At 42.2% G+C, this 18,440-nt stretch overlaps 1 long non-coding RNA gene across 1 annotated transcript in view; it reads left to right on the top strand.

The window, feature by feature from the left end:
* The window catches only part of LOC138258609 (uncharacterized), a 338,986-nt gene that overhangs the window by 303,045 nt on the left and 17,501 nt on the right, over positions 1 to 18,440 (top strand). The window contains exons 5-6 of the long non-coding RNA XR_011198452.1: positions 3,501 to 3,532; positions 12,106 to 12,135. This is a non-coding gene — a long non-coding RNA (uncharacterized lncRNA). The remainder of the gene's footprint in view (positions 1 to 3,500; positions 3,533 to 12,105; positions 12,136 to 18,440) is intronic.

Below are 18,440 nucleotides of genomic sequence, written 5' to 3'. Positions count from 1 at the left end.
TTTTTATCTCGCAAATCCAGCAGTTTCATGCCTTGAGCTGCCCTTGAGCTTCTCAGTCTCTTTGAGGAGGCCTCTGGTCTCCTCCTAAAAAAGTGAAATCCCTCTTTGTCCCATTGTGAGGGGACAGTGCATCGAGCAGTTGCAGGAAGGTCGCCTCAGCCTTAAATATTTAGGGTGGAACATTGCCACTCTACCTGGTCTCGCTCATGCTCTTAACATGACACCCCTCTTCAAGGGGACTAAGACCAGTTTAGCTGCATGGCAGAATCTCCCTCTCAATCTAATGAGTAGGGTTGCACTAATAAAAACTATGTTACTACCTCGATCCTGTATACCTTACAAAATTTCATTTCCACATTGTCAACATCTGGATCACTGAAGTGGCAGTGACGTTTCGATCCTTTCTTTGGCGAAGTCACTCTTCTTGTTTTGCCCAGAGCAAATGCCGCAGCATGGTTTACAATGAAGGAGATGGAGCGGTGGCCATCCACCTATACTACTGGGCATCCCACTTACTGGTTATAAATGACTAACTAACGGGTGGCTGAGATGATCTGGTGTACCAGCTAGCACTCAGCGGCATAGGCTTCGATGGGGTGATGCACTACCTGAATGGCCGACCACTTTCACTTACACTCCCAGAGGTGCCTAGAGTGATATTTCTGATGTGGAAGGTGTCATATGCTTCACAGGTTGGGATGGGCACCTGACCAGGCAGACTCCCTGTGGAGAGGTCATTGGCTGGAACAACTGTCGTGTTTAGAGGGCTTTTACTGTTGGATCGTATAGGAATTACTACAGTAGCTGATATGTGGGTCAGATCCATTATGTACTCCTTCGCCTAACTTCAAGCCCAGTATTCTCTCTCTCATAACCAGTTCCATTGATACCTGCAGGTACATCACACCCTGGGGTGTTATGGTGAACGTCTACAAGAAACCCTGGAATTCAGGCCCTTAGGGGCTAAATTATTGATGGAGTAGTAGGGACGTGGGGGTACTCCCAATTATATCATGCCATTGTAGGTTATGCCCTGGAGAGATTGAAATCATTACGACAGCAATGGGAGGGAAGGATTTGGGAACTGGAAGAGGTTGAGTGGCAGGAAGCATGTATGGCCCCTAGACAACTAGTAATTTCGACCCACCTACTCTTAATCCAATTGCACTACCTACACCAAACCACTTGTCTCCTCAATGACTGGGTTACGCTGGTATCCTTTCAGACCCCAGATGTGCCTGTTGTCAGTCCCCCAACGTGGAATTCTTCCACATGGTTTGGAACTGTCCACAGATAACTTGCTATTGATCCTAGATTGGTGCTACTCTTTTCGCCATCATTAATTTCGCAATCCGACTCACTCTTAAAGTGGCACTATTGGGCATAATGGATTACCTCGGGGAATCCTGGGGCATAGGACTCTGGTGGGATTGTCCACCTTGGTGGCCTAAAGGGACATAGCACAAACATAGAAACAACCCACCCAGCCAACTTTGAAACAATGGCATGCTGGTATGGATTGGGGTGCTAAGCAGGAGGAACTGATCTACATAGCCCAGGGATGTCCAAAGAAATTCTCAAAAATTTGCGGTAAATGGTTGGAGTACTATGGGTTGTCCTCAACTCTGGATTCTTTGCACTCTAAGGTGGTTTGATACGCAGGGTGGTGGGTGGGATGGGTGGCGACTGGGACTACATGCCTGGAGCTTCATTTTGTTCAAGAAGTCCTACCTTATTTGATATTTGTATGATATTTGTCAAAACAAAATAAAACAAATTGCTTATAAAAAAAAAAAAAAATCATCGCGGGCAGCATGGGGTACCGATTTCTGCCTGCTCGCAGATCTCTGCGGAATCTCACAGAGTTTTCATGTAACTCAGCGGAACTCCGCAGAATGAAACTCCGTGAGTTCTCACACACCTACTCATCTATCCATTTAACCCTCCAGCCAATACATGAACTCACAGAGCACACACTAATGATGACAAATTGTATTAATTTAATCTAGCACACAGAAACTGGAGTAAATAGATTACATGGTTTCCTTGATACCACAAGACTATCCTTGCAACTTACATGAACTAATAACCCATAATAACCAACGATAACCACTGGATTTCCCTATAACCTTTGGTTCAAGAGTAACATAGTACCCACCTAAAAGTGCTTCAACACCTTTTCAGGGGTAGCAGGCGCTGTCTAAATGCTATTACAATATAATGCAATATTGAATTGGGCAAGTGGTCTTGAAGCAGTTTGGTATACCTGAGCCCATTCTACTGACTCTGGTTGTTCTAACCTTGGTAAGTACATCGGAGAGATACCCGAGTTTGAGCTGTTTGTTTTGATGTGCTTATGTTGGGGTAACCAGGAAAAAACAAGAATAAGTACGAATTGTCGAATGTTGACTATGCCAAAAGTAAGACAGTCTTCGTATTTTGAGACGTGGAACAATGCTTTGGTTTCTATATGTTTCAACAACATAGCTACAAAGTGTACACTTTAATTAAGTAAGGATCTCGTATTTTTAGCTGATCTCGGCATCACAAATACTTCTAGTTCTTGACTACCTCCTTCCACTAAGGCCCCACAGTTACTGAACTACAGAGTATGGTGTAAACATATGGAAATTCAGAGTGACTGATATCACAAACACAAGAGGCCTCTAACCTCCATAGCTAGCACATTTTTCACAGCTTGTATTACTGATCATTGTCCCACAAAGTGGCATATGCCCTATAATAAAGGCACAGGTTGTGTTGATGTTTACTGCTCTTTCTTTGTTTGTTACAAGCTTTCTGAGTCCAGGCTACCCACATGACTGGGTTCTAGTGCAGGTAGGAATGTAGGGAGTACATATCAACTATACGGGTTTTGCATTTGGCATCTACTAAGCTATTTGTTTTTTCCTTTCGACCCTGCAAAATGCGTTACAGGGTGGCATGAACTTCTCCATTGCTTCAATAATTACAGGAGCCATTTAATACTTGCAGAGGCAATAAGAAGAACGTTTGTCAGAACACACTTCAACAGGATTATCAGACATTTTTTAGACAACATGACTTCAATCAAGAGTTGAAATATTTCCACGGCATTGTCTCTAAATCCCTGCATTAAGTGCAGACGTTCTGGCCATTTAGTCTGTTGTGTCCATTGAACACAAACATCAACTCAAGTTTATGCCTGATCATGCTTTAGCAATGGAGGATGAGGTAATCGTGACATAGGTGGAGAGGGGAAGAGTCAGGTAACGCAATGAATGTAGATTATGATGAGCTCCACTTTAGACTAATAGGATGGAAACAGAGTGGGCGTAGTGTGGAAATACAGTATATATTATTTTGTGAGAAGGAAGACGTTTACGCTGAGTTGCCAAAATAGTTCAGGTAAATGTATTAGAGGAAGTCCATGCTTTTGCCATGTTTCCTCTATTTTGTGTGCTATTGCCATGTTTCCTTCATTTTCTGTCCTTAATTTCTGGTGTTTTTGACCTCTGCAGTGACTGAAGCCTACTGGTCAAGCCATAAACAGGTTTGCTGTTTAAAATTATTTTAATTGTACAAAGTCCAAGTATGTGTTTTTGAAATGAATAAGAAACTTCAAATGGTACCTAAAAGGTAATATGTGCATTTTTGAAAAAGTGTGTTTGCTGCAGCAAGGATGCAGAACATATTTCCAAAGCAGAAAAATGGATTAAAACGTCCATTCAGTCATTTTTTATATGAAAATTCATCCAAAGTTGAAGTCAATCCTGTATGAAAAGATCATTGGAATTGGAATGTTTTATTGCCTAGAGTGCATCACACATTTTGTCAATATTAATTATGGCCTGGTTTGTATTCTCTGCAATCTTTAACCAATGTGCATTTGCACTCCAGGCTGACTTCTCGTTATTCACAGTCCTACCCTTCTTTTTACCCTTTCGCCTGAAAGCCCATTGCTACTTCAATGAAAAAGCACATGGTAAACTGAGATGAAGTGAAGTTTACGTTCTCAGCCTTCCAGGTTACATCTGGGTGACAGTTTATGTATTAACCAGTTTCCATGCATATCACAACTCTTGCTTACACTAGATGCACATTCACTTTAAAAAAGATGTGAATTTGAATACTTTTGTGGATTTCGCAAAATTCATGTTAGGGATCGCCTTATTTCAGATCAGATCAGGACAGCAGGCCCATAGTTCTCTCTGTTTTCAGGCCAGGTGGGCACCTTGTGTGATAGGACTATCTGGTGCCTGTGCATCAATGGACCTTTGCCAAGCAATTAAAGTACTAGCCCTTCCAGAGATGCACATTCATTCATGTGATTATGGAAACCTCCATCCTAGATTTAGGGGACGGCCGCTCAGGTGCACTGCTCAGTTGCCACGGGGGCTACGTGTAATGCTAGAACGAGATGCCAGTTGTAGACTTGGTATAGCCACCCAAAGCTGTGCCTCTACCCCCACCTGGACCTTAGAACACAAAAAGCCTTTGGGTCTCTAATTACCTACTTATCACATCATTAAAGACTTTCCTTCTGACTATTTCATGCCCATGCAAATTGATGTTGCTCGTGGACCGTTATCTGAAGCAGGATGAGAAAACAGACAACGCAAAGGCTTGTGTCTTTATTGTGGCAATGCGGGTCATCTCATTCGAATGTGTCCAATCGGGAAATGCCACCTCCCATCCCCTGTGAGAAGAAAGGGGACGGGAGGCATTGAGATACCTTCCATCTGCTCCTCCAGAGAAGATACCACAGATCTTTTTATATTTTCAGTAATTCTACAGTGCCCTAACCAGGAAGAGCAAGTATTCGTGTAATGGGATTTTGGAGCCAGTGGGATGTTCCTAAATGAGAAATGGGCTAAGGAAAAAGGAATACCTTGTGTTCCTAAAGAGATCCCCGAACATGTTCAAGCAGTAGATGGCTCTCTTTTAACTTCCGGACCAGTGGTGGATACTACTCCTACCCTTTGCCTGCAAATTGGAAGACATCAGGAACATGTTGCCTTTGACTTGATATCTTCTCCTAACCATACTATGATTCTGTGAATTCCTTGGTTAACACAACATAATCCATATATAAATTGGGAGACACAGACTATATCACTCTCATTCCACGTTTGTCAATTACATTGCTATTCAACAGATTCCTACTGGTCTCCAAAAGGGTCCATTTCCTCTACTAATGAGGGAAGCAATACCATAAACACTTTTCAAGGAATACCCAGATGCTATCAAGGATACTCTGACGTGTTCCAGAAACCTCAAAAACCCATTTTGCCTCCTCATCGGGATTATGACTGTGCTATTTCTTTGATACTGGGGAAAGTAGTACCCTTCGGAAGAATGTATTCCTTATCACAGCAGGAAAGAAAAGTACTTAAGGAATACATAGATGAAAACATGCAAAGCGGATTGATTGTTCCCTCTTCATCAGCTGCTGGGGCTCCTCTTTTCTTTGTACCTAAGAAGACTAAAGATCTCCGCCCCTGTATTGACTTTCGAGAGTTGAATAAAATTACAATCAAGGATAGGTATCCCCTACTTCTTATTAAGGATATTTTGGAAGCAGTCCAAAGAGTCAAGGTATTCACCAAGTTAGATCTGCGGGGTGCCTATCATCTTTTGCGGATTAAGGAAGGTGATGAATGGAAGACCGCTTTTCGTACTCCATTAGGTCATTTTGAATACTGCGTCATGCCCTTTGGTCTGACTAATGCACCTATCATATTCAAAACATTTATGGATTAGGTTTTCTCAGATCTTTTGAATCAACGTGTTGTCATCTATCTAGAGGACATTCTTGTATATTCTCATTGCCCTGAATACCATACTAAGCATGTTCTTCAGGTCCTGGAAAGACTCACAAACAAAACAACCGGTACTGTAAGCCTGAAAAGTGTGAGTTCAATAAGACTGAGGTTCAATATCTTGGGTTCTGTATCAACCAAGATGGCATCGCCATGGACCCAGAAAAGGTACAAGCTATATTAGATTGGGCTTTTCCTGCTTCTGTGGACTTTGCCCAACAACAAGGTCAGATAACCCAGACCATCAGAAAAGAAAATCTATAGAAGGGCGTCATTTGGACAGAAGAAGCAGAAAGAGCCTTTCAGAGTCTAAAATGTGCCATTACACAAGCTCCGATATTATGTCATCCCGACACTACCAAGAAATGTATAGTGGTCACTGATGCACAGCTATTGAAGCCGTGTTACTACAAAGACAAGACGATGATGGCCTTGAACATCCTGTCTTTTACCTATCCCATGTGTTGTCAGATGTTGTACGAAACTATTCCGTGTTGGAGAGGGAATTATTAGCATTAAAAGCTGCCTGCAAGGAATGGAGACTTTTTCTAATGGGTTCTCAGGAGACGTTTTCAATGCCGGAAAAGTCGGGAAGCCAGGAGGGCTTTCTTTTTTAGCCAGTATGATTTTGTAGTAACATACATACCTGGATCCCAAAATGTTGTAGCAGATGCTCTATCCCGCCGATATCCGGAGAGCACAAATACTACTTATCCACACATCATAGAGCCATATCGAATAGTGGGAGTCGCTCAATCCTTTCTCGACCGTGTAAAAGCAGAGTATCAAAATTTACCCATGGAAGAATGGAACTTGTTAAGTTCCCACTTACAGAAGCATCAGGAGTACTACTATCATAAAACACCTTATTTTGCCTACTAAGAAGGTGCAAACTGAAGCCATGCAAATGTGTCATGACTCCCCTATTGCTGGACATCATGGAATTAGGAACACAAAGGAACTGCTCCTCCGCTCCATTTGGTGGCCCATGTTGAATTCTGATGCTGAAACATATGTAAGATCTTGCCCAATATGTGCTCAAACTAGGACACCTCAGAAAAGTTGTTGGACTTCCAACTGGTGAAGACTTGGACCAATCACCCTAGTCAATCCAGCCAAGGAGCAACTTCGCTGGACTGAAGAAGCAGGGTTCTAATGCTTGGAACTTCTGCACACCAGTGTTAGACCTGGCAGCCTTTGAGTGTTCTTCCCCCAAACATTTTGCCTGTTTGTCTCACATTTTTGCTGATTTCTTTTTGGTGCCCTTAGAACTCTGAGCACTTTACCACTGCTGACCAGTACTAAAGTGCATGTGCTGTCTCCCCTAAACATGGTTTGATTGGTACATCCACAATTGGCATATTTCTTTTACTTATAAATCCCTAGTTAAGAGCACTTCCTGTGCTCAGGACTTGTAAATTAAATGCTACTAGTGGGGCCATAGCACTGCTTATGCCACCCAGTCAAGTAGCTCTTAACAATGTTTCAGGACTGCCATTGCAAAGTCTGTATATGCTGTTACACTGCCCTGTTAACTCCGCATTTAACACCTTTTGCCAAGGCTTAAACTCCCCTCTTATTACATGTAAGTTACCCCTGAGGCAGGCCCCAGGGTGCCCATAGGGCAGGGTGCTATGTAATTAAAAGGCAGGGCAAATACTCTTATGTTTTACATAGCCTGACAGTGGAAAAAAAAACAAATTTGATTCTTGCTACTGTGAGGCCTACCCCTCTCATATGTTAACTTTGGGGATTCCTTATTACATTTAAAAAGCTGTAATTCCTAATTGAGAAGGAGTACATTTATCATGTTTATTACATCTGTTAATAAATCCTCTTTAATGGTAAAGTCGGATTTATTGTTACAATTTCAAAAATGCCACTTTAGAAATTTTGCATTTTCTTGCTCTTAGCCCTGTGTGCCCCGATCCTGTCTCCAATACATACCGGGGTTGGGTGACAGCTGGACGTTGTGCAATGCTTCCCATCCTGGTCAGGATGGGAGGGGATAGACAGTGTCCTGCTTCAACACAAAGGGCTTCATAACCCCCTATAGTGAGTCTGAAGGCAGGGCAGGATGAAAGAACCTCTTTACACTTTAAAGTCACCCCCCACTTTAGAGGCATGACTGGGTATTAGTACTGCAAGTCATGCTCTGCCAATGGGTATCAATCCAGTTCGCCCTTGGAAATGAATATAAAGTGAGCAACTACCAGAACCCACGCATCTTCATCAGAACTGGCGCATCTTCACGGTTGCGTGGAAAAACCTGGTGCAACCAATACATTGCAGGCACTGCTAAGGGAAGACCGAAGCATCGCCTCCTCCTGCGTGGATTAAACCAGCACATTGTATTTGGAAACGCTGTACTTGGAAACAGCGCTTCGCTCAATGGAATAAACGCATCGCCACAGTTGCATGGAGAAGTCCAGCGCAACACCCCAACTGCGCAAGGATCATTGACCCATCTTGTGCTGTGACAAGGATTAAGGTGCTTTGTTCATCCCTGTGTGGGTCCTGTAGCTGACCTGCACTCCCTAGCAGGTGGCCTGAACGTTTGACTTTGTCTCAGTCAAGCACGACCCAGATACCCCAATAAGCACTTATTGCTTCTAAGTGCTATTCATACATTTATTCTTAAAACATTCATATCTCAACTTCTACTGATGGGATTGTTGTCATTTTAGCCATGTTTTATTTATAAGAATACAATTAATTTTCTAACTTGGTGTGAAGTCTTTTTATGGTGTTTTCACTGTGTTACTGTTTGAAGTGTTTCACAAATATTTTACACATTTCCTCTTAAATTAAGCGTGACTGCTCTGTGCAAAGCTACCGGAGGGCAAGCACAAGTTAATTTATGGTGTGTATCTGACTTGCCCTGACTAGGATTGTAGTTCCGCTAGGATATGGTGCTGACTTCTGCCAACCAGAAACCCAATTTCTAACAACCAGCAAATCTGTTTCAGTAGGTAGTGTTTACCATAAAAGGCCTGAACAAATAAAAAAAATCAAACTAAACCAACCAATTATATATATATATATATATTTATATATATATATAGTCACCAGTAGGTAGTTATAGTTAGTATTTGGTTTCCATAGGAAAAGTGTATTTTGTTTTGCTAATAACTTTGGCACATTTTGACAAAAATGTAAATTAAAAAAATGATAGAACTAGTCTACAGCTCTGTCACAGAGGTAGCCAACCACTCCACTTAACTAATAGGTTGCCGCCATAGTGGCTACCTCCCTGCCGGGCCCAATAAGAGTTTCCCGCTAGGTCAGCGGGCAGAAACCTGAGTTTCTGTCCGCTGGCCTAGTGGAAAACACCCTACAGCATTGTCTCTGGCTCGTAATCGAGCCGGATGGCAATGTTGTAGGATGCAGGGTGCACCAGCACCCTTGCAATGTTCACTGTGAACATTACAAGGGTGCTGGCCAGGGGGACCCCTGCACTGCCCATGCCAAGTGCATGGGCAGTGCAGGGAACCCCTGACCCATTCTCTGTCAGCCTTTTCATGGTGGTGTTACCGCTATGAAATTGCTGGTGGAGAATGAGGTTGTAATCCCCAAGGCAGCACTGCTTGCAGCGCGGCCGTGGCAGATTAAGACCTCCACAACAGCTAGATCGACAGGATCTCTAATCCTGGCGGTGCTGGCGATCCAATTGCGGCACGATCACTGGTGTCATAATGTGGCACTCAGACCACCGCATTGGCAGCAGTTTGACCGCCACTGCGAATCTGGCGGTTAAGTGACCGCCAGACTCGTAATGACCACCTTAGCCTCCTAATGAACTATTTAAAAAACATTTGAGTTGGCAGATGTCATCGCTAAGGACACAAAAGCCAGCCCAAATTCCAAATTCCACTGTGGAATGACTATGACAACATATTGGCACAGGAAGCAAAAACAACAACGCAGTGGGAAGATGGCACAATTTCTTCCAATCCATTTTAGAAGAACCCATCGTACACTGTACAATTTTATAGAAGCATTACAAAAAAAGCAATGCTATGAACAACCAAGAATGGAGCAATCTGGTGCCCAAATTGCCTCTAACCTTAGCAAACAAACCATGGATGATAAGCTACATTTAAAGTTAAACTCTTCATAAATATTACTTAGAAATTATAGCAAAAAGCATATCATATATTAAATAGTAACCTACCAAAATTCTTAAAAACTATGGCCCTCATTACGACCTTGGCCAAGATCGGACCGCCGGGCGGCCGCCAATGCAGCCGCACTCCCGCCACGGCCATTTGGAGATCCCTGCTGGTTTCCGCCCGCCGGCCCAGCGGGGATCTCGGCCGCAAAACAGGAGCCGGCTCCAAATGGAGCCGGCGGTGTTGCGGCTGTGCGATGGGTGCAGTTGCACCCGTCGCGCTTGAAAAGCTCCATGGGGCCCTGTCAGGGGGCCCCTGCATTGCCCATGCCGGTGGCATGGGCAGTGCAGGGGCCTCCAGGGGCCCCGCGACTCCCCTTTCCGCCAGCCTTTTCCTGGCAGTTCAAACCGCCAGGAAAAGGCTGTCAGGAGAGGGACTCGTAATCCCCTGGGCAGAGAACAAGTGCAGGGGACCATGGAGGGCCCCTGCACTGCCCATGCTGGTGGTATGGGCAGTACAGGGGTCCCCTGCCCAACCCCCTTGAAATCCTGTGCAGACAATATGTATTTCAAGGGAGCTGGTGCACCCTGCGTGCGGCAGCATTGCCACCAGCGTGCAGCAGCATTGCCACCAGCTCAATTGTGAGCCGGGAACAATGCTGCCGCACCATCCCCACTGGGATGACCGGCGGAAACCTTGATTTCCGCCAGTCAGCCCAGTGGGAAAGTTGTAATGGGGTCGGTGAGGAGACCGCCAGCACCACAGCATTCTCCTCATCGGGAGTTTGGCAGACAGATGTTGCCGTCCGCTAAACTCCCAATTACCCTCATAGTCATCGAAATATAACTAACAGAATTCAGTTTAACATAACATAGTGATAAATTACTAAAATGGTGTACAAAAAAGCAAACCTACAAACTAGTCAAAAACAATAACAGCGACACATCAAAAAATACACAAAACCCAAAACCAACACTATAGCTAACTTCCTGCCCTCCCTTTTAAGCCCACCTACCCAGGCCTTAAAAAACAAGATTATATTTTTACAATGAACAGCATTACCTTTTTGTGACCTGACTCCAGGATAATAGACTAAAATGGACACAAATAAATTACAAAATAGAAGATAGTGGTAAAAAAGGGCCGATAGACAAACCTAAAATAAAGACTACAGGCCTGATTATGAGTTTGGCAGTGGGCTTTTTAAAAAAAATAAAATAAGTGTGTTTACCCCTGCGGTGGGTGATCACACCCCCCCAAGGGATTAAAATATAAAAATTAAATTCAAAAATGTAAAGAATTCAATTGACAGGGGTCGCCCATGAGCAGGGCTGATTTTTTTTCATAGATATGTAGTTTCCCTGGGGTCACGATTGCTCCACAAGGAAACCACACAGCTTTTTAAAAAGATATATATATATATACATATAAATATATATATATACATATATATATATATATATATATATACACGGATAGATAGATAGATAGATAGATAGATAGATAGATAGATAGATAGATAGATAGATAGTAGGGGGAGAGAGAGAGAGACTCTATAGAGGGTGGGAAGTCTCTCTCATACATATATATTTATGTATCTATAAGTATGTATGTATATATATATATAAATATATATAGGTCACTTTCGCTATTGTATGTGTGATTACCCTGGGGGATCCGATTGCCCCCAGGGAAACCACACACACATATAAAAATGATCTCTCTTTATATATACATATATACGTGCATAGATGTTATAGATTATACATATATTTATATATATATATAAGCTTTTAGTTACCAATAAAATTAACGCTTGTGATTATGTTCCTGCTAGAGGAAGAGATCAAACTTTTAATGAGTGGCAGTTTTGATGCCATAAAGTAGCACACATGGTTTATATGCCTGCTGCAAAGAACAGATCTGTATTTTATGTGAATTGCTGAGTGGATTAATAATGCCAACAGTTATCTGTGCTTTAGAACAAATGAAATGTATGTGCAAAGGGGGCCTGGGAGAGATGAAGGGCAATTTTGCTGGGTGGTAGTGAGGGAATCGAAGGAGGAGGTCATGAAGGGTGAGCGGCAAAAAAACGTGTCTCACTGGGTGCCACCAGCGCTAAAGGCTGCGATGATGGTATGTGGAAAGGTGAAGTAATAGTGTGTCTTTTTTGTTTTTTTCATTGTCTTCAGAGAACTTGCTGATTGAGGGAGGAAGAAAAGGTAATGTAAGTTGACTGACATTTACTGTTGCACACATCACACACACACACACCCATTAGCAATTTTGTCACCATATCTGCCACCTACGGAGGCTAGTGTTTTAGAGGGACAGTTTACCTAGTAAAAGAGATGGCATCTCATTGGATGACTGCTGCTGAAGCCCTAACTCAAGTTGTGGCGTACAGCTCTGCGGCAGGATCAGCAACTGAGACAGAAGATACTGAGACAGCATCTGAGGGAGAGGACAATGGAGCAGAATCTGGGAGTGATTTTTCAGTCTGCAGAGTCCCATCCAACGACACCTCTTCCAGTTATTCTGAGGGAGACGATGAGGACAGTTGTGCTGTCCCTTCACAAGCACAGTCTGTGCAGCGAGACAACAGCGGGTTAGCCCAAACCAGAGAGAATGTGCATGAGGTGGCAAAGACAGACAGAGTGCTCTATTGGCAGCCCCCCAATTTAGTTCAGCCTCAAATTTCACTTTTTACTGGTGATGCTGCATGTAAGGTAGATACAGACAACTTTTTGCCAGTTGACTATGTCCATCTCTTTTTGAATGTTGACTTCCTTCAGCAAACTGCACAGCAAACAAATTTGCATTCCGAACAATTTCTGAGGGAGCATGGAGGCACTCTAGGGCACTGTTTTAGGGCAAGCCAGTTGACTCCCACTTCTCTGGTGGACCTAAAGATAGTTTTGGGCATTATGCTCAAAATAGGGTTAGTGCAGAAACCCACCTTGCAATCCTGCTGGACGTCTCGCACGGTTTGGGTAACCCTCATCATCGCACAGGACCATGACAGACAAGGACCCAAATCGTATTGTGGAGATACCAAATTATCACAAAACAACCTGGTTTTGTAAGGTGGTCACCTGCGTCTTGCATCCTGGGGTCAGCGGCCATAGAGGAAAACCTACCAAACCCAGGCATTTGAAAACCTGACACCCGGGGGAGTCCACGGAGGTGTGGCTTGTGTGGATTCTCCAAAGTTTTTTTACCCAGAATACCCTGCAAATGTGAAACATTTAATAAAAACTTTTTTTTCCTGGCATTTCTATTACGCAAACTCCAGAAATATGCAGGAATCCATAAAATTCCTACCACCTGGTGTTTCCCCACTTTGGGTCATGAAGGACTACCATTGACCGTTGTGTGACCCATTCCTGTCACGGACAGTAAGTAAGTCCAGGCACACCAGTGGGGTAATACTTTTATCAAGACAAGTTGGGGAACGCTGTGTGCTAAGCAGTTTGTGGACCCTGCATATTCCTGTAGTTTAAGTCACAGAAATGCAGGGAAAAATAGTGTTTTAATACAATGGTTTACCTCTGCAGGACATTCAGGGGAAAAAAAAACTCTGGAGAATCCTCACAAGTGATACCTCCCTGGACTCCCCTTGATGTCTATTTTTCAAAAATGTCTGGGTTTGATAGGTTTCCCTAAATGGTTTCCAATCCCAGAACTAATTAGTACTATCACCTTGGTTATCATTATGGCCACAATACATTTTGGGACCTTCCCTGTCATGGGTACTTGGCCAACCCACACAAGTGAGGGATTATTTATATTGGGTGTACCTGGGGGAATGCTGGGTGGAAAGACATTTGTGGCTCTCCTCAGATTTCAGAACTTTGCAGCACCAAAATGTGAGGAAAATGAGTTTTTTTTTACAAATGTTGGGGTTTGCAATGGATTCTGGACAGAACCTGGTGAGAGCCCCACAAGTCACCCTATTCTGGATTTCCCTAGGTGTCTTGTTTTAAAAAATGTACAGGTTTGGTAGGTTTCCCTAAATGCCGGCAGAGCTACAGCCCAAAATTCACTGCTAGGAACTTTCCAAAAAATATGTCAGTTTTCAATGGAAAAATGTTATGTGTCCATGTTGCATTTTGGGGCGTTTCCGGTCCCGGGCACTAGGCCTACCCACACAAGTGTGGTACCATTTTTATTGGGAGAATTGGAGAAACACAGAATTAAACAAGTGTTATTGCTGATTGTCTTTCTCTACATTTTTGCCTTCCAAATGTAAGACGGTGAGTAAGAAAGAAGTCATTTTGCAAAATGCCCTGTAATTCACATGCCAATATGGGGACTCCCGAATTCAGAGATGCCACTGATTATTCAGAGAATAACCACTGCTTCTAAACTCCTTATCTTGTGCCGATTTTGGAACTACACAGGTTTCCTTGATACCTATTTTTCACTCTTTATATTTTACCACATGAATTGCTGTATACCCGGTATATAATGGAAACCCTTGCAAGGTGCAGTTCATCTATTGGCTCTGGGTACTTTGGGTACCTTGGGTTCTTGATGAGCCTACAAGCCCTATGTATCCCACAACCAGAAGGGTCCAGCAGACGTAATTGCATATTGTTTTCAAAAATCTGCCATAGCTGGAAAAAGTTACAGAAGAAAGCGTAGACAGAAATTGCTGTTTTTTTTCAACTCAAATCCAATTTTATTTTTTAATTTCAGCTGTTACTTTCTATAGGGAAACCCTGAAGGATCCACACAAATGACCCTTTGCTGAATTTAGAATTGTGTCTACTTTTCAGAAATGTTTAGCTGTCCAGGATCCACCACTGAGTTCATAACCATTTTGTCATTTTGAAGAAGGCTGAAAGGACAAAAATTAGTTAAAATGTGGTATGTTCCATTAAAATGTGGTGAAAAATAAGTTTTTCCAGATTCAAGTCTGTCTGTTCCTGAAAGCTGGAAGGATAGTGATTGTATCACTCCAAACCCTTAGCTGATCTCATTTGCAGGGGAAAAATAGATGCTTTCTTCTGCAGCACTTTTTGCCCTTTTCCCAAACAAACAAAATTGTAGCTGTATTTTGGCTAATTTCTCAATCTCCTCCAGAGGAACTCACAAACTCTGGGTATCTTTAGAATTCCCAGGATGTTGGAAAAAAATGATGCAAATTTGGTGTGGATAGCTTATGTGAACAAAACATTATGGGTGCCTTAGCGAGAACTACCCTAAATAGCCAGGAGTGGGAGGGCCAGCAGCTCAGTGGTTAATACTGCATACTCATACACATTTTACTAAAGCATGAAAACTGTTTGCCCTACAAACCTCTATATACAAATGTAAATATTAAAGTTAAATAATATATATTTTATTGCTGTTTATTAGTTCAAATATGTTTGGATTTTTTCTAACAATCCTAAACTTTAAACCACAAAATAACAAATAAATTATTATTCTAAAATTAACCCTCACAAAATTCAGAAATATTTAGTTAACTATTATATTTTTCATAAATCTAAAACATACTTTAAATAAAAATGTAATTTTGAAACAAAAAAGAAAAATTATAAAATAACCATAATGTTTAAATGATTTTTACAAACAATATGTGAACAGAAGTTGTTCAATAAAACAATTTCTAAATATTTTCTTTTATTAACAATTTTATTATATATTTACATTTTTTTATTTTTTAACGTTTTTTAATTTTATATCATTACTACATATCTTAATTTAAATGTAAATTAAAATGCATTAAACATATTAATATAACAAAATATATTTAAAAAATCTAATTTATTAATTTTCATATCCTCAAAACTATTAATATACATTTTAATTTAAAAGATACATTTTTAAAACAATCTCTCCATTCTCATCCTCTAAAAACCCAATACTTGCTACTAATCAAAAGTCTTAAACAATTATTTATATATATGAATGCAACTAAATATACATATTTCAACAATTTCATAACTAAAACTAAATTTTTACTAAAAACACAAATACAAAAATAACCAGATACAATAAAACACAGTAAAATAATTTACACACTAATTAACAGTTATGACGATATTAAATACAACAATATGTTTTACAATGATATTAAAACCAACACTAAAAACAATATTTTTACATTAAATATTTCTGTTGTCAATATTTTTGACTCCCGATATTCTTGACAGAATATTTTTGTATCAGTTGATATTTTCTGATATTCTGTCCAAACACCCTCTTTGTCACACTCTTGGGCCCAAGGATCTGCTTATCCATCCCTGACACTGAGTGTGCCTCTTGATCCAGTTCCTGGACCCCCTGTGAGTTAGAGCACAGGGCATCGAGATTCTTGCCAGATCCCTGTACATTGACACCACAGACTCAGGAAGAACTGCCCACCTCAGCCTCAAACACAACCCACAGCTCAGAAGGGACACTTCCTTTGTCAAAGGGAGGGTCTCTCACCCTTAACACCATGATGATAGTTATGGGGATAATGGACTTCAATTTTATGACGAGGAGAATTTATTTTTGGGTCTCCATGACAATAGTGACCTCTGTCGGTACCCTGACACTGGCCTGAATCCTTCACCTGGACTATATTTGTCATGGTTGTTAGAAGGGGTTCAGAAGCAATTGACTTCCAAATGCCATCAGTGGAGGTGAAAGTCAGTGTTGTAAGGGAACTACTGACAGCAGGACAGACTTTTTCAGAGACTCTGCTCCCATTCAACAAAGGAACCTGTTCCAGTGGACACATCTATCCTCCTCCAGCACCCTACATCAAGAATCGTCTGGGTTAAGCGTCAGCTAGCAGGCTGAACCCTATCTCTTTCCCTACCACACCTCCAATTGGATTCTCAGAGTGAATTGAGGCTTTGAGAAAATGAATGTCCCCAACTGCCAGATTACCCCTCAGTGCAAAAACAAAAGATGATGGGCGGAATGCAAGACAAATCAAACATTCACCCTCAGTCACAGATCTGGGTTTAATCTATCAGTTTTTTTGCTTGCTATGTCATTCCAGTTTTGACCCAGCCACATGCAAATCAGTCTTGACACTGCTCCCCATGGGAACAGTCCAGCCCGAACTGCAAAGCCAGGTCCTCCCTTGACTGGAAACAAGCATCCTGGGACCTGTTTCGAGGTATCATCCCTCATCAGTCAGGCTAGTTTGAATCTGGTGGCATAGCGAGCACGGGACCCATGTCTGGGCATACCCTTCCCACTTCGGGCAAAAAAAGCAAAAAAAACAGAAGATGGATGGAATGCAGAGCAAATCAAGCATTCATCCCCAGTCACAGATCTGGGTTTAATCCATTTGTTTTTTTTGCAGCACTCCGTCCATCATCCTTTTCTGTTGCTAAAGGTTCCCTAGGGGGTAGGTTGGTACCAGCATGGTGCTTTGGCGCCATGTAAGAATCGGATAAACAGGGTTTTCCAGTGGCATACAGGTGTCACTGATGGACATACAGTTTGAAAACACCAGTCTCTGCAGGGAAAAAACAGACTCGGCCCAGGGGTGCCTCAAGGAAAGCAGAACAACAGTACCCTCCCTTGGTCTCTAAGAGCCTTAACATCAGTATCCCCAAATACCACCTGTTTTGGTGCTTTGAAAGGGGCGTCCATCAGAACCAGCAACAAGACCTGTAACCGCATCAACAGACATCCGAGCCTTTTCAAGGGAGAGGTCAAGGATCTGGCTGACACCGTCCATGGTCACAGGAACAATGCACTACTCAATGCCCTTCCATGACTGCTGCTGCTTCAAACCCCTTTTAGTTTGGTCACAGCAGCATATTGTTCCCCTGTTGGAAGGGCAGGATAAGTTACTACTGTCAAAGGTGGCAAAGCATTGCATCAGACAGATCAGTGATAAAAATTGTTCAAGATGGCTACAATCCAACCTTCATTTCTACCTTTCTTTGCTGCCCACCAACACCATAGCGACTCTCGCAGGACCGCTTGTCCATCCTACAGAGAATTGTTTAGCCTCTTCTCTTGGACAAGGCAGCCATCAAGCGAACCTCAGTATCAGAATAAGGAACTGCATGCTATTCCTGTACTTCTTCCAATTCTAGAACGTCACCCTCTGATCTTCTTGCTCATCAAGATGCCTACCTGTAGCCTCATCTTTTATCTTCTTTAGTTCCAGGACATTAGATGGTACATTTGGAATTGTAGGATGCCTAGCTCCACATCTATGTGCAATTCCACAAAACCACCTCTGGTTTAAAGTGGACCACAAGCATTTTTAGTTCTCTGTGCTCCCATTCAGACTCACAGTGCCCTTCGGGTGTTCATGAAATGGATGATGGTAGTTGCAGCACATCTTTGGAAGTTGAGAATACCAGGTTTCCATAACTCGATGAATGACTGATCAAGGTGAGCTTGCCTTAGACAGTCTTGGACCAACTTAAGACAATATCAGACCGCCTTACACCTTTGAGGTTTTCAGTCACATACCTAAGCCACATGTGACTCATTCGCAACAACTCTCCTTCATCTAAGCCATTCTGGATATACTGCAGTTTTGAGTCGTCCCTTCACT

The sequence above is a fragment of the Pleurodeles waltl genome, chromosome 9 (genome assembly GCF_031143425.1).
Source record: "Pleurodeles waltl isolate 20211129_DDA chromosome 9, aPleWal1.hap1.20221129, whole genome shotgun sequence".
Taxonomy (NCBI): domain Eukaryota; kingdom Metazoa; phylum Chordata; class Amphibia; order Caudata; family Salamandridae; genus Pleurodeles; species Pleurodeles waltl.
This window is presented reverse-complemented; position numbering and strand designations above follow the sequence as displayed.